This window comes from Mesoplodon mirus (assembly GCF_964341445.2).
Source record: "Mesoplodon mirus genome assembly, chromosome: 9".
Taxonomy (NCBI): Eukaryota; Metazoa; Chordata; class Mammalia; order Artiodactyla; family Ziphiidae; genus Mesoplodon; species Mesoplodon mirus.
Window position 1 is genome coordinate 38,893,594 of NC_138985.1, and position 15,052 is coordinate 38,908,645.

The window sequence follows — 15,052 nt, forward strand, 5'->3', positions numbered from 1 at the left end:
AACTTGTTGGTCTTTCCATAGATCAAAGAAGTAGAAATAAAGAATAAGTAATTAACAGATGACCAGGTCTCTTCCCTAGCTTCCCCTTCAGTAATCTCGTGAATAAACTGTGTGAACAAGATAGCATCTAAAGATCACAAGAAGTCAACAAGCCTGCACGCAAGCCTGAACGCGGTGGGGGATGGCGATGACTCTGACCCCCTACCTCAATGATTAACTGAGGTTACTTCCCTTCTTCTCTTTAATAGCTTTCATGGCTGAACAGAATTTTCGGAGATGGCTTTTGGGGGACACTGAGTCCACCATCTCCTCAGATTGTCAGCATTCTGATTAAAAGCAACTTTCCTTTCTACCTCTCTTGGGTATTGATTTTCAAGCAGCCAGCAGCCAGACCTGAGTTCAGTAACAGCTACCCCCTCCTTGTACTCATACCCTGTACTTGTTCTGACTTGAGTCGTGGAAGTCATCAGAGATGGTGCTGGTGGGTCCTGACAAGGCTAGGCATCCTTTTGTACTGCAGCCAACTTAGGTGAGGTCATTACAGGGCCCTGGAATAAGAGAAAGCCCGTTTCCTCAGTTACAGCAGGAGGCAAAGGAGGCTCAGAAAAACTCAGGGGTTCCAGACTCTCTGCTCCATCTGAATTCATACAGGGGCCCCACTCCAGGTCCCACTCCTTCCCAATCAATGTCTTAACTTTCAAGTAACAGATGGGCACTTTATAAACCCAGCTTTTACTGTAATTCTGCAACCAATTAAATTATGGCCTGATCTTCAGCAAAGTCAGCTTAGTGGCTACAGAAAGTAAAAGATTCTTTTAGGGTGGCTATAGAAACTCTCTGAATCTCCAACAGTGTCTAGTTGAGAGTTAAAAGCTCTGAATTTATCATTTTCTCTCAGTAAGCTCATCAGTTCAATCAAGGAGTTACCATACCTTCTAGATTTCATAGTTTTCACTACAACCAAAAAGATATGTATGACAGCCACTTGGTATCCAAGATGTTTGCTTCAGCAAACACTTCATCATAATCAACCACAAGAGGTCATTTAATTAATCATGATACTAGTGCATGTCATGGACTATTAACAACTCATTTTTTATTGCCAAGGCATTAAGAAGTAATTCAAGGCCAAGAACATAATTGAACCAGCTCCAGAATTCCACCTTTTAGGATATGTTTCCTGGGACCATTTCTATTACTACATGTTGGGATCTAGTTAGGAAAACAGACACCAAAGTAAATATTTCAAGAGGGAATTCAATATTATATAAGGAATTGGTTACACAGGTGTTGGTGGGCTGAAAGGGCAAAAACACTGAAACACTGAGGTAACCCAGAGATAATAAGTATAGCTACCACCCCTTAGGCTAGGGAAATACAAAGGAGAGTTTAGATTATCAGAGCCTAGAATCTCAGAAGAGGGAGACCTGGCTGCTCCAGATATCTCTAAGCAGACAAAGGAGCAAAATACCCAAAGAAGCTGGAGCCTGGAACGAAATGCCCATGTAGGTGCCTTATTAACGGGAATAGCAAGCCCACAGGATGATAATACCTTCTCTCCTCCTCCTAACTTCCAATTTCTTTGAAAGGCCTGCTACTCAAGAAAGCTGGCAGGCAAAGGGTTCTGGGAAATGTAGTTTGCAAAGCCTCAGCTACATCATCACAGAGCAGACTAGAATAGGTTAAATGTGGAGTGAAATGACAATAGCTAAGTAACTGGTATACTGCCATCTCCCAAGGGTAGACTCATATTAATGAATTCAGGAGACTGAAGCATTAAAAACCAAATGCCCACTTAGTATTATACAGTTTTTTAAACTGCCATATAACTAGAAATGCATGACGCCAATAGGATCAGCACATTCTCTCTCTTCAGAGGCAGAGTTCCATGAGGGTAAACAAAAGAAGTTTCGACCCTCAGTTCCAATTTAGCCTTTACATTTAGAGTTCTAGATATGTGTAAATACTAATACCCTCCATGAATGACTCTGGTGTCAAAATCCTGATTCATCTTCTCATTTTTAATTAGTCCATCCAGAATACCGCCTGTGCCTCTGCCCGTTAAAATCAGGGAAATGAAATCTACTACTTCTTCAGTTCTTCAGGTTCCTTGTATTTAACAGAAAAAAAATTAATTTCTCAAATTATGTGGCATGACCAATCAGGATTCTTTGTGGCTAGAAATGACGGAAACCTAACTCAAACTGGCTTACGCAAAAAGTAGAATTCATTAGTTCATGCAAATCTGTCTATGTGTGTCTATCAGGTACACCGGTATTCGGTTATCCAGGTGAAGAAGATAAAATGAAAAGCTCTTCCTCATTGTTCTGGCCTGTTGTCGACTTTAGGTGCCTGCTCTTTTTTTTTTTTTTTTTTTCACAAATTTAATCAGTTATACATATACATATGTTTCCATATCCCCTCCCTTTTGCGTCTCCCTCCCACCCTCCCTATCCCACCCCTCCAGGCAGTCTAGGTGCCTGTTCTTGATGCTTGATAGTCTGCCTGTGACCACATAGGAAGGACATACCACCTCCCATGCTCCAGTTACCTCCTCTTCCGCCTATGCTCAAGCAAAATACAGTTGTCCCTTGAACAACACAGGGTTGAGGGGCACTGCATTATCCAAGTATGACTTATGTAACTCCATTATCCGCAGTTCCTACATATCCCCAGTTCCACATCCGAGGATTCAACCAACCTCAGATGGAATAGTACTGTGGCATTTACTATTGAAAAAAAATCCACCTAAAAGAGGACCTGTGAAGTTCAAACCCATATTGTTCAAGGGTCAACTGCATACAACCACTAGACCCTAAGGATAGTTTCAGCAGTTCTTTATTCAATGGTTCAACTGAAAAGTGCCAATTGTAGAGGACAAGGGAGTGAAGGATACGGGATTGGTCACTGAGCCTCCAATGCAACTACCTCATTCCTTTGCACTACAGTCAGCCCTCCATATCTGAGGGTTCCACATGCAGATTCAACCAGCCATGGATAGAAAATATTTGGGAAAACACATTCCAGAAAGTTCGAAAAAGCAAAACTTGAATTTGCTGCATACCAGAAACTTTTTATATAGCATTTACATTCTATTAGGTATTATAAGTGACCTAGAGATTATTTAAATTATATAGGAGGTTATGCATAGGTTACATGCAAATACAATGCCATTTTATATAAGCGACTTGAGCATCAGTGGATTTTTGACATACGTGGGGGTCCTGGAACCAATCCCCAGGGGGTACCAAGGGATGGCTGTACTTAGAGCGGGGAGGCCTCTTTGCTAGCTGGGGCCTCTGGAGAAAGGAGGCCAAGCACAGGGCTCTGACTTTCCGTGCTCTCTCCCTTCTCTCCAACAATACCTACGGTCCTCTTTTCACCCTACTGGTGTCGCCAATTCTCTCCATATTCTGAAAAGCTGCTTCCCCTGTCTTCTTACTTCCTACAAATCATGTTGAATACAGAAGTTTTCTCCACCAGCCTCTTGGCTCTGCTAGAGAAGGAGTGAACACAGGTCTCAGGTCTTTTGGCAGAAGGGGTAGAAAGAGGTGAAAACTCTAGCTCTGTCAGTAGAAGAGAAAGAACTGGGAGAGGATCTTCTAAAATCTAAAATCAAGGAATCGTAACAATAATTGCTAACATTTATATAATATTTACTACGGGCCAGGCACAGTTGGCTCACAGATACAAATATCAATTCACTTAATCCCCACAAAAATCTCATCAGAAATCCTGGGTCCTCTACTTATTAACCATGGGATAGGCAGGACACCCTTTACCTCACTGAAACTCTGCTGAAAATGTGGATAATAGAAGTAGCTACCCCATGGCTCACGGGGTTGTTGTGAGGATGAAATAATAAAATACATAAAACTCTTGGCTGGCCCCTACCTAGAACAGAGTAAGCACGGAACAAATCATTAACATAGTTTAAAAAAAAAAAAACTTATGGGGCTTCCCTGGTGGCGCAGTGGTTGAGAGTCCGCCTGCAGATGCAGGGGACATGGGTTCGTGCCCCGGTCCAGGAAGATCCCACATGCCGCGGAGCGGCTGGGCCCGTGAGCCATGGCCGCCGAGCCTGCGCGTCCGGAGCCTGTGCTCTGCAGCGGGAGAGGCCACGGCGGTGAGAGGACCACATACCGCAAAAAAAGAAACCAAAAACTTATGAAACACATCTTACGTGTGTAAGATGTAAGGCTAATTAATTTCCTTTATAAATTCCCACCTACCTGGTATGAATGAATCTTATAACTCCCCACAGATTCCCCACATTTCTCTTGGAGTTCTGCTTCTCCCAACCAGGGGGTGGGGGGAGGGTAGGAGGGAGAAGGGGTCTTCTTAGGGACACTGATTTTCTTTGCAATCCAGTCCAATTGTATCATGACTTCTCTCCAATCTTTACATTTTTTCCTAAGTTCTTCCCTTTTCCCCTGAAGACCTAAACTTTTGAAACTCAGAACTCAGGAAAAGATTCCTTTGTCTCTGCTATACACTGTTTCCCTCTGAAGGTAGGAGCATAAAATAGTGCCCCTGAGTCCTCAAAGTATGGTCCTCAGACCAGCAGCACTGGCATCTCCTGAGAGCTTGGTAGACACGTGCAGATCTAAAAAAAAAAAAAAAACAAATCTATGAAATAAAGCAATATGCATTTGGGACTCTGAAAAAAAATCTAACTATAGTCAAATCTAACTGTAACCAATTAAAGTTAAATATTGAGATGAGGAGAGGTTGTTTTGCATTAATATCTGTGATGGTTAATTTTATGTATCAACCTGAAGAGTATTTTTGAATGTGATTCATATTTAAATTGGTGAACTTTGAGTAAAGCAGATTGTCCTCCATAATGTGGATGGGCCTTATCCAATCAGTTGAAGACCTGAACAGAACAAAAACACTCACCTCCCAAGGAAAAGGGAATCCTCCAGCAGACTGAGTTTGGACTTCATCTGCATCATTGGCTCTCCTGGGTCTTGGGTGTACCAGCCTACATTGCAGATTTTTGAACTTGCCAGCCTCCATAACCACGTGAGCCAAATTCTTATAATAAATCTCTGTACACACATAATCAGAATATATATGCATCCTATTGGTTCTGTTTCACTGGAGAACCCTGATTAATACAATGTCCAAGTTAGGAAATAGATTTCTCCTGGTAAAAATGTTTCAGGGAACCACACAGTAAAGACCACCATCTTAATGCCACTCCAATGTCTCCTCTTAAACGGCTGAGAGCACCCCAGTCTGCATTAAATGTCTACACAGATCTCATTTCTTCAGAGATTTTCTACTTTGAAAGCAAAGAGAACTGGAGACTGATTGGTTAATTGATTGATGCTTGCTGATTCTTACAATTTAATTCTGTTTATATGTGTAAACTCCTGCCATTCTACCTTGTTTAATGTTGATTAAACATTAGACTTACAATGTTGGTTATTCAAAGTCAAAATATTCTTCACATGCCTTCATTGTGATTCTCACTGCAACTTAGATTTTTCCAGCTGTGCTCTAACCCGTTTCTCAATTGTTACAGAATATGTTATAATGCTTTGCACATAATAGGCAAAAAACATTTACTGGTTCACTTACTTCAATCCCATATAAGAAAAGCTCTCCATCTGTCTTCAGTCATTTCATATGTATATATTTCCGGTATGAAAATCCTGAGATGACAAAAAGCAAAACAAACTGATTCTTATTCTCCTTCAATGACTTTCAGATGAGCTTATTTCAAGTTTTAAGGTCCAAAGGCACTCTTTGTTGGACGAAAATTGACTTTAGGAAATATACTAATACCTCTAGAGTTAACACATAGAAAAGTCTGTCTCATTCATTCACTGAATATGTTAAACTCACAGGTTTGGGCAGCGCATCAGGCTAAATGCTAAAAACACACCACTAAAGACTGACCCACAATCCCTTATCTACAATTTGGAAGTTCTCAAAACTGCAATTTTCTTCTGAAATTTTGTGCCAAAATTCATTTGGCTGCAAAACTGGATCTCAGCTAACACAAGGCTATTTATGGTCTTTACAGTTTCCACTCAACTTGAATGTTTGGGTATGCCATTGTCAAAATATTTATGTATTTGACTGCAAGGGAAAGATCCAGACCCACCAAGCCTATTTCATATTAATGATTTATGCACCATTTTACCTTTTCAAAAGGTGGGGGTGGGGGAATCTGATCCTGAAACATTTCTGACTCCAGGCATGTCAAATAGGGATGGCAAATCTGTTCTCAAGGAATTTATAGACCTGTGCACATTAGAATCACCTGACCAGCTGTTAAAGCGTGTCAGTTGTCACTCAAGATCTTTTAAAACAGAAGCGCTGGGGAAGCATCAGTATTTTTTTAAACTCCCCAGGTGATTCTCATATATATCCAGGTTCAAGAGCTACTGTAATTGATATATAGAATGATAGGATGCTGATTGGGTGCCTTTGCGGGTGCCGTCCAGAGTTCAGAATCCCATCCTTTAAGGGATATGCGGAAAAAGTGCACTATGTTGAGAAGAGAGTGACCAGGAGAGTAGGGGGTGGACATTATGACCTAAGAAATCATGATATCAGAAAATAACTCAAGTAATTGGAAACATTAGATGGAGAAGAAAAGACTTTCATAAAGTATATATAACATCAGCCTATAGGATTTGATTTTGTCTGCAGGGTTCCGGAAGATAAATCAAATTCTAATTCAATAAATATTTATCAGACACTCAGTGCTAAGATCTATGCCAGAGACTTTCATATAATTACTTTAATTCTCAGTTAACGCTATCCTTACCACAATATGAAGTAGGTATCAGCCCTCTTTTACAAGTGAGGAGACTGAAGCCCAACAGAAGTAGAGCATTTTGCCCAAGATCACAAAACAATTAGCGAGTGGAGTCAAGATTCAAAACTAGTTTTTCCAGACCCTACATTTACTGTTCTTTCCATAACTCCCTCCAAGAGCAAAAGACACAAGAAGGCAGATTTGAGGGCTTTTAATAAGAGAAGATTTTCCCAATCATTAAGATGTAACTAAGAATGGCACGGTCAGTCATGGGATATAGTGAGTTCTCCATAGTGAGTTCTCCATTATTGGAGGTAATCAAATAGAAGTTTATTGACTATTTAGCAAGAATATTGTAGAAGGGTTTTGATGTCAGATAACACATTGGATGACAGATTTTGAGACTCTCCCAACTCTGAAACCCTTAAATCTATGACTTTAAAACACACAAGTAGAATGTTAAATAACAAAGCAAGCCAGCATGCAACTAGGACCCAAACATATAAGTGATATAGGAGTTTCACAAACAGGCAAGGGTTCTGTGAACAGTGTGCCCAGAAACAACTTCCTGGAGGTGCCTTAAAGAATGGTTTGGGGGACTTCCCTGGTGGTGCAGTGGTTAAGAATCCGCCTTCCAATGCAGGGGATGCGGGTTCGATCCCTGGTTGGGGAACTAAGAGTTCGCCTGCCACAGCTAAGGAGCCCGAGAGCCGCAACTAAGGAGCCTGCCTTCTGCAACTAAGACCCTGCACAACCAAAAATAAAAGAATTAAAATTCACTTATTAAAAAAAAAGAATGGTTTGGGTGTGGGCAGGGTGTTTCATGAGGAGAGAACAGCATACACAGAGGCACGGAGGCAAGGAGATGTATTTGGGAGACAAGGATTATTTCAGCCCATCTTGAGTAGAAAGCTCATGTAGAGAGGTAAGATTGAGTACCAAGATTAGAAAAATAGAATTGGCTAGAGGGCTCTGAGGGATTTTTTTTTTCTCCTAACAATGGACAGTCTCTAGAATGTTTTTTTCCAAAGGATCATAAGAATAATACATATTTTTTAAAAAGACAAGAAATAGGAGATGGCTACAATCATACAGGGCCCAAAAAGAGGTCAGTAGCAGGAAGATTAGAAAGAAAGTGACAGGAAGAATCATCAGAACTTTTACATGGATTTTAAATGGATTAATAATGTACTTGTAAAAATAAAACTATGACTGTACTAAAAGAAAATTTAGGTAAACTCTTTTATAGTCCTGAGGTGGAGAAGGATTTTCTGAGCATGATTCCTAAGTAAGAAATAAAGGAAAATACTGACATTTTTGATTACATAAAACTTAACATTTCTGGTTGGGTAAAATACAGCATAAGTTAAAAGACAACTGGTGAACTTGGAAAAATATTAGCAATATGTATATAACATTACTAGGACTTAATATCCAAACAATATCTTTAATAAAAGTGTTTAAAAAACCACTCTGAAAGAGATGAACAACCCAAAAGAGAGAATATATAAAGTACATGAATAGGCAATTCACAAAATAAGTGAAATATTCAAAACATCAAATGAGACCTAGGAGAAAGAGGCACTTCCATAAACCAATGGTAAAAGCAAAATTTTGTTAATTTAGCAATAGGAATAAAATAATAAAATCTGTACATTTTTGGCCCAATAACTTTACTTCTAATAATTTAGCCTAAAGAAATCATCAGTTAAGTATAGAGATATGCATCATGGTGTTGTGTATAGTAGTAAAAAGTAGATAAGCTAATGTTCTATAACAGGATATTGGTTAAATACATGAAGGTACATCCACTTATTTGGATGCCATGAAACCATTAAAAATTATTTTCTACACATAGATTTATGAACCTGAAAAGACGTACAAAATTCACAAGGCAATTAACAAGTTAAGAAGACTACCAAAAAACATATATAATATAATCCCATTTTTGAAAACATATTTGCAAGCACAAATGTATAGTGTCTGGAAGAATGTACATTACAATATTGAGAAAAGGTATCTCTGGATGGTGAGGTTACTGATAATCTTTTCCTCTCTTCTCTATACCTGTTAAAATATATGACATCTTATATCTCAATGAATTCTTTAATAGTTATTTTACAAAAGCACAATGAGGCCCTTTTTACTTAGGAGATAGGGAAAGAATTAGCCTGACTTAACAACTGGATATGGGTGACAAGAGAGACAGCAGAATTAATAATGGTGCTGAAGTTCTGCCCACAATTAATGTGAGAATAAAGCGGAACTGAAGAAAGGGTGACAGCAAGGGAATCACTTTGGAGTTGAGAAATTGAATTTCATGTTTATCTTTGTGTTCGAGATGACATGAAAGACAGGTGGAACTATCTGGCAAGCACTCTTTCTTCGTTTCTCTGGCCAACAACAAAATGATGAATGTGGGAATCACACAGGTTTCCGCCTACTCTGTGTTGAAAGTAGGGTCCTATCCTCAGTGGATGGTTTTGAGGCAGGGCAAGGACTAGGGTGAGGCGAGTGAGATGTAAAATTTAAGGGGTGCCAAAAACCTCAGAGATCAACATACATAATATTTTATGCAATATTTTAGAACATCAAAAGTAGCCAAAAAATCCACGATGAACAAAATATCTAAAGTTTAAATAAAGATATGATCTTATTATTAATTTTTCATTCCTTTTGCTCCAGGCTCTGACATGCTCAACACGAAGCTACCACTGTTCCCGCCCTTATTTAAACTTTTGATGTTCTGTTTGGCATTGATTTTTTGCATTAATTTCAATTTTTTAATACTGCATGAAGATGTTACGCATATTCATTACTGAAGGGTATTTTTAGTGCCCCTTAAATGTCGTGCCTGAGGCAGGGGCTTCATTTGCTTCACCCTAGTCCCAGCCCTGTTTCAGAGAAATGGAAATAATTTTACCTGTGTGTATTACTTTACTAGTGCTGTCAAAACAAAGTACCACAAACTGGCTGGCTGAAATGAAATTTATTGTATCACAGTTCTGGAGGCTGTAAGTCCAAGATCAAGGTGTGGGCAGGCTTGCTTCCTTCTGAGGGCTGTGCTACAGACTCTGTTCCATGTCTCTCTCCTAGCTTCCCGTGGTTTGCTGGAATCTTTGGTGCTCTTTGGTTTATAGCTGCATGACCCCAATACCTGCTTTCAGGACTTCATGGTGTTCTCCCTGTGCCCGTGTCTGTCTCCACATTTTCCCTTTTTTAAGGACACTGGTCATATAGGATTAGGGGCCCACCCTACTCCAATATGACCTCATCTTATTTTAAGTAGTTACATCTGCAATCACCCTATTTCCAAATAAAGTCACATTCTGAGGTACTGGGGATTTAGGACTTCAACACATGAATTTGGGGGTGGGGGGACACAATCCAACCTATAACACCATGTTTAGTAAATTTTCTATTTGCTTTCATCTGGTATCCTTTAGAAGCCTCAACACAGTTAATCCCAGAATCTCTGCTCTGCACTCAGCAATGAGCAGGATCGATTTACAGCCTCTGGCTTCCTTTTGAGTACAAAATGCTATGACTATTTGGACTATGAAATCTATGTCTGTTGAGAAGCAAATATCTCGTAAGCTGGAGGATTTGTACCTGCCTCAGTATTACCTACTCACCAGTGCATTATTTCTGACTCTTACAACTCAGGCTCTGGAACAGCAGGAAGCAAAGAAGAATTGAAAAGCCAGTGAGCAGCATGAACCCCGGGAGCTATGAGAAATCCTAGGGGGTACCCCAATGCTATCTCCAGTCACACACTCATCCTCCACTCCCTATAGCTCATATCCAGTCTTTAAGAAAAAATGGAAGCATTGTGACTTGCATTTTTACTTTTGCCTTACGTCACTAAAGTAACAGTGACCAGCCTTAATTGAGTGCTTTTACAGACATGACTTGACTTAATCCTCATGAAAGGTCTATTGCATGATGAATATAGATCTCAGACCCAATTCTAGAGGTCTATCAAAAGAGAGTAAAGCCAGGCTTCCCTGGTGGTGCAGTGGTTGAAAATCTGCCTGCCAATGCAGGGGACATGGGTTCGAGCCCTGGTCTAGGAGGATCCCACATGCCGTGGAGCAACTAAGCCCATGAGTCACAACTACTGAGCCTGCGCATCTGGAGCCTGCGCTCCACAACAAGAGAGGCCGCAATAGTGAGAGGCCCGCGCACCGCAATGAAAAGTGGCCCCCGCTTGCCACTAGAGAAAGCCCTTGCACAGATACGAAGACCCAACACAGCCAAAAATAAAAATAAATTAAAAGAAAGCTCAACATTAAAAAAAAAAAAAATGAGAGTAAAGCCAGTCCAACCAGGGTCAGACACAAAAGATGACCCTCCAAACAAACCTCACTTCCACCCTTTTCTGCCACTCACAGAGACTGCCCACGCACTGACCGCCCAATGACGCAGAGTATAAATTGGGAGCCCTTTTGTAGAGGCACTCCTGCTGAGTCAGTAACTTTCTAACAGATGCTTAACAAACACGATCTTAATAGGAAACTAGTATATGTTCCCTGGCCAGTGTGATCATAGTTTCCATGAAGGTCAAGGCAGTGAAGCTCTGGCCATAATCTCACTCAAACTCTATTTGAGTACCAAGGGGTTCACTCTGAGCCAACAGTGGTGGAGTTGATCAATTCTGTTTTTATAAAATCTATAATCTATAAGACTTTCTCCTCTTCCCTCATCAAGATCTTTGCACAAATGTTTTTCGTAAAGAGAGTTATTAGCAAGGATGGTAGATAAATGAGCAGAACGGACAAATGTTTTTCACCTAATATAATTTAACATTTTGTTTGTTTTTAATTTATTTATCTTATTTATTTTTGGCTGCGTTGGGTCTTTGTTGCTGCACGCGGCCTGTCTCTAGTTGTGTCGATGGGCTTCTCATTGAGGTGGCTTCTCACTGTGCAGCACGGGCTCTAGGCGTGCAGGCTTCAGTAGTTGTGGTGCGTGGGCTCAGTAGCTGTGGCTCACGGGCTCTAGAGCGCAGGCTCAGTAGTTGTGACGCATGGGCTTAGTTGCTCTGCAGCATGTGGGATCTTCCTGGACCAGGGCTCGAACCCGTGTTCCGTGCATTGGCAGGCGGATTCTTAACCACTGTGCCACCAGGGAAGCCCTAATTTAACGTTTCAATGAAGCCACTTAATGATATGCAACAGATAGGACAACTTGGTCTCTGTAACCCATGATAATTAACTCAAGGGGTAAACAACTAGAATATTAAATAATGTTGGCCCAAGGGAAAAAGAGGAATGAGAGAAAGAAATGCAAAGCTTGAGACATCTCAAGCCATGCTGCGGTATCATTCACTTTTTGAGGGGATTTGCAGGAAGGAACAGTAAGAAAATTAAAAAAGAATAGTAAGTAGGCCTATCTCCTTGTTATTTGTTTTTATTGTCATTCTTTCATGACAACATAAAATTAGACATGGTAACCCTCATGGAATTTTGTTTTATGTATTAAAGGATATTCCATATTTACTCAACTACCTTACCATGCTGATTTGTATTAAGCTTTGTCACCATTGACATCTTAATGTTGTCATTCTTCATAAATTGTTTGCAAATTCTCTAGAAAGCATTATTCTGGAATGTTCAGGATAGGAGAATGAAATATCCCCTCTTAAAGTCACCTTCTGTCCCGTTATCGTTGCCTCCTTGACGAGTTTTACAATACCTGCTCTCCCCTCCCCTTATGCCACCATCTCTCAATCTAGTTTTAGTCAAAGCATAAGAATGCTGTGATGTAGATCTGAAATCATTTTACCACTGTCTGTAGTGATTTCCCAGGGCCTGACGTACTCTTTGACTCTAACCTTCAAGAGATGCACAATTTGTCTTTTAAATCTTTTAGTCAAAAATAATTTTAAAGTCATTTCAGAGCTTTGAAATAGAGCATAGAAACAAAAATTAAGCACAAAAATATGTCTTTGATGTAAAATGTTATTCCTGTAGAGAAGATATATATTCACTATGTACTGTGCTCATGTATGCTCACGACATTATTTCTGATGGGATATCTGAAACCAGACTCAAGAAATAGCCTCTTTCGTGGAAGAGTAGCTCCATCCTTGTACTATATGCTCTAGGCTCTCTTTGTTACAAGGAGGGTCATAAAACTCAATCTACTCCTGTTTCCTGTAATTTTCACCTCTTTACTCCCTTTCTTCTAGGATAAAAGAGCTGTGATGATCCCTTTCTAAGGCAAAACATACTCAATAATAGAGTAAAAATGTACCTAGCTTTAAAAAAAAAACTTGATAAAGTGGAAACATACAAAATAGAATAATTCATCAGAGTCCTAATTATGATTCAACTACCTATAAAATTACATTTACAAACTTATAAAATTATGTTTATAAACAATTTTTCCATTATTATTGGAAGGAATATATCTATAATTATGGGAGTAAAGTTTTGGACTTTCAGACCTCACTACTGCCCCATCAGCAGTAAGCAAAGTTTTAAGGGACCTATAAATCATTAACATTAATAATGGGTTCTTTAGAAAAAAATTATATTCAGTCTTCCCATTTTGAAGGGAAAACACTACATTATCATTTAATGAGTAAGTAGCTTTTTTATTATAACATCTTGGTGAAATAATGGCAATTTTCCCAAACAGAAAATGAACAAATGCCTCTAGTCTCCACTAACTGAACCAGCCCTTTCTTCCTAAGTATCAGGTCCTTTCAGAGTCTTCTGAATACACTATGAAAATAGACAAGAGTCTGGCAGACAGAATCTTTGGAACTATTACGCAGTTCAGTCAACTGGCATCATGGGAATAAATAATGAGATGCTCAAGCCCGGCTCAAAGGCAAACATTCCTGCAAAGGTTCATACATAGGTTAAAAACCTGTCCACATTTCATTATATCCTCAAAGTTCAATACTACACTAATTACCATTAAAACCTCCCATAGTAAACACCGTGATATAAGAAAATGGGTGAGAAAAAATCTTACACTGTGATTTTCATCTACAATTCTGAAATATTGTCCTGGGTGGGGAGCAAGGGAGTCTCAGCCAGTGACCTCATCTTCTTTCTGAGGTGTTCTGGCAGCTCATGGAACCTTAGCCGTTAGCACTGGAAAAAGGCCCAAGAGAGATCAGAATACTCCTGACATCATATAACCAAGCATGTTATATACTTAGATCTATATGTGGACTTCCCAAGGTCTACTTAAAGAAAAAGAAAGAAAAAGGTATATATGAATATGTAGATACATATGTATTTAATGTAATATATATACATTATATATGTGTTACATATATATATATTACATTAAAGCAATTCAGAAAGACAAAAGGGTGAGGAACGCAGAATAAGGTGGGTTCAAAATATTCCCTATCTTCAGAATTCTGCTCCTTAAACGAGTTCTAGCATTTCCACCTGGAAAAAATCTCTTTTTAAACTTAATCCAGATCTAGAAGAGGAGATATATCTGCCACTCCAACCACCTTATGCCAACCCCTATCTTCTCCCCAAGGAAGGAGGAATTGCTAAACCAGATTGATAAGGCTCAAGTACTCATTTGGCCACCCTTAAAAGTATAAGCATCAAGCATTTAAACGCATAAGGCACACACAGGTCCTCTTTTGACCTTCTTTCTTCTTGGGGTTGGGTGTGTAAATAAACCTGGAACTGCCACCACGGAAAGGCAGGTCCTTCCAGGTCTTAGAGAACTGGTTATTGCTTCTCGCTACGGTAACTTGTGGCTTCCCAAAGGGTAGTGACATGTCAAGATACAGTTTGGGGGTGGGAACAACAGGTGGGAGGCCCTGCTTTGGCTTCCATGAATGCTTTTAAAATAAAGACTGATAAATCGGAATGTGTCCAGAGGTCCAAAGAGGTACAAACGTAACCCTCTGGGAAACATCGACCTAGGCTATTGTGGATCAGATAAATGCCCATGGGCCAGCTGTCCTCCACCTTGTCCTCTCCTCTTGTGAAAGATGAATTGTAATTCAAGGAAGCATCCATGGGATGAGGCAGGACTTGGTTCTGCGGGCTAACCGGACCCAAGTCTCACATACACTCGGTCTACAGACGCGCATCTTATTCCCACCCACAAAGCTCCGCTGGAGGATGGTACCTCTCCTCGCTCCCTGGTACCATCCTCACTCAGGCTGTAGCCCTTTTAAAAACTCTTTTCGCTTTCCGTGTTCCTTGTGACCTGATATCTTTAGATTAACACGACTGGCGGAGCAGAGAAGGAGACACACAGCATGATCCACCTAGGCCCTGCACC

General features: G+C 40.0%; 1 long non-coding RNA gene across 1 annotated transcript in view; it reads right to left on the minus strand.

The window, feature by feature from the left end:
* Positions 1–3,127: 3,127 nt before the first annotated feature.
* LOC309810708 overlaps positions 3,128–15,052 on the minus strand; it is a 71,515-nt gene continuing 59,590 nt past the window's right edge. Inside the window, exons 3-4 of the long non-coding RNA XR_014295047.1 lie at positions 5,590–5,663; positions 3,128–4,606 (exon numbers count right to left, since the gene is read on the minus strand). This is a non-coding gene — a long non-coding RNA (uncharacterized lncRNA). The remainder of the gene's footprint in view (positions 4,607–5,589; positions 5,664–15,052) is intronic.